At 40.4% G+C, this 2,636-nt stretch overlaps 1 pseudogene across 1 annotated transcript; it reads left to right on the top strand.

The window, feature by feature from the left end:
* Nucleotides 1-499: 499 nt before the first annotated feature.
* On the top strand, nucleotides 500-2,176 carry SARC_10176 (hypothetical protein; annotated as a pseudogene; the record flags this gene model as incomplete). Its single annotated transcript has 3 exons — nucleotides 500-577; nucleotides 1,054-1,274; nucleotides 2,130-2,176.
* Between the last annotated feature and the right edge of the window lie 460 nt (nucleotides 2,177-2,636).

The following is a 2,636-nucleotide window of genomic DNA, read 5'->3' as shown; positions in this document are numbered from 1 at the left end:
TGTGTATGTAATCTGTCTGAGTGTAAGTCACATGTATGCGTGTAGGCTACACATGTGTGTGGGCATGCATGGTGTATGCTGCATGTATGTGTGTATGCTACATGTATGTGTGTATGCTACATGTACGTGTGTATAGTACATATATGTGTATATGCTACATGTGTGTGTGTATGCTACATGCATATGTGTAGGCTACATGTACGTGTGTATAGTACAAGCATGTGTGTATGCTACATGTATGTGTGTATGCTACATGTACGTGTGTATAGTGCATGCATGTGTGTATGCTACAAATACATGTGTGTGTATAGTACATGCATGTGTGTATGCTACATCTATGTGTGTATGCTACATATACATGTATGTGTGTATAGTACATGCATGTGTGTATAGTACATGCATGTGTGTATGCTACATATACATGTGTAAGCTTCTTGTTTATTCATGCCAATAGTTTGATTTGGCGTGTGACAGTTTCAAGTTATAGTACAACCGCAACATGGTCGACGCATCGTTTAAGGCGTTCATGTCTGTTGTGAACGTCTTCGCTGAGTTACGTGTTTCTGCTGATTCATACGTATGTAGGTACCAGACATTTACATATGTATGTACCAGACATTTACGTATGTAAGTACCAGACATTTACGTATGTAGGTACCAGACATTTACGTATGTACGTACCAGAAATTTACGTATGTATGTACCAGACATTTACGTATGTATGTACCAGACATTTACGTATGTACGTACCAGACATTTACGTATGTATGCACCAGACATTTACGTATGTATGTACCAGACATTTACGTATGTATGTCCCAGACATTTACGTATGTAGGTACCAGTCATTATTGGTACGAGTGTAAGGTAGGCTCTTTCATCCTGGAGGTTCACGACACGTGAGTCATGCAGGCGTAGGACATTGCTACTAAACCCTAAATCCTAAAACTCTAAATTCTAAACACTAAAAACCCTAAAACCATAGTTGTCATTCACGTACCTGCGCACGTACACGCACTATATACCGTACTATCCCTACCACGCATCCCACAGTTTGGCGATGAGAAGAAGGTGGTGCGTGTGTACAAGGAACTGGAGAAAAGGGACCGTTTTGTCCCGGACATCTACGTGTACAACGCCCTGATCAAGCTGTACACGGTACTGGACAATAAACGAGGAGTCGACAGCCTGTTTGAATCCATGGAGAAGCACAAAGTGCGCCCCAATGCCAGCACACTGACGCTGTTGATCAAGTGGAAGATCCAGGAGCCTGAGTATGTCGTAGATGTAGTGTGCTATTTATAGATGTAGTGTGTTGTGCTATTTATAGATGTAGTGTGCTGTGCTTTTTATAGATGTTGTGTACTTTTATATTTATAGATGTAGTGTGCTGTTCTATTTATAGACGTAGTGTACTGTGCTATTTATAGATGCAGTGTGCTGTTCTATTTATAGATGTAGTGTGCTTTGCTATTTATAGATGTAGAGTGTTGTTCTATTTATAGATTTTGTGTGCTGTGCTATTTATAGATTTTGTGTGCTGTTCTATTTACAGATGTAGTGTGCTGTTCTATTTATAGTTGGTAGTGTACTGCTTTATTTATAAATGTAGTGTGCTGTTCTATTTATAGATGTAGTGTACTGTGCTATTTGCAGATGTAGTGTGCTGTTCTATTTCTAGTTGTAGTGTACTGTTCTATTTCCAGATGCAGTGTATTGTGCTATTTATTCATGTAGTGTACTGTTCTATTTATAGTTATATTGTACTGTTGATTGCTGGGCACAGTGTGTTGCATTGATTCACGTATCAGTGCCACGTTTGTTCAAAGTCCTTCTATCAGCCACTTGTCTATATAGTGATACACCACTCTCTCTCTGTGTGTGTGTACATGAGTGTCTGTGTAGTACACTCGCGTATACAATTGTTTCTATTCGTCTGTTTGGTTGAACACACACATACACCACTCTCTCTGTGTGTGTGTACATGAGTGTCTGTGTAGTACACTCGCGCATACAATTGTTTCTATTCGTCTGTTTGTTTGAACACACATACACCACTCTGTGTACATGAGTGTTTGTGTAGTACGCCCGATTATTGATTGGTTCGATTTCGTTCATTGGCTACACAGCAACTACTACGACTGCCTTGACTACATAGATGACTTCGCCAGGATAGGTAAGCGCCGACTGGGCTTTATTATGGCAACCAGATGCTATTGCTAACATGTGTTGTGATTATGAACACTCCATTGTGTCTACTACTAACACGTGCAGTGTTTATGTACACTTCGTCGGGTCTACTACTAACATGTGTTGTGATTATGTGCATTTCATTGGGTCGATTACTAACACGTGTTGTGATTATGTACTCTTCATTGAGTCTACTACTATCACGTGTTGTGATTATGCATACTTCATTGAGTCTTGTATCCACGTGCTGAGGTGTTGTTCTATTGTCTGAGTGACCTGAGTATCGGTAGAGGACATCGGCGTTAAACCACAGTTGGCTGTGTCGGGTTTAGACTACCTTTGAGATAACTGTTAGTTTTACCGCACCTGTAGATGTTAACCACGGCCGGTTCTTCACCTTATCTAAACCCTTAACCCTGAACCCTAAGCCCTAACCCTAAACCCTA

Source organism: Sphaeroforma arctica (genome assembly GCF_001186125.1).
Source record: "Sphaeroforma arctica JP610 unplaced genomic scaffold supercont1.1162, whole genome shotgun sequence".
Classification (NCBI taxonomy): domain Eukaryota; class Ichthyosporea; order Ichthyophonida; genus Sphaeroforma; species Sphaeroforma arctica.
Note: the sequence above shows the minus strand (reverse complement) of the source record. Positions and strands in the feature narration are given on the sequence as shown.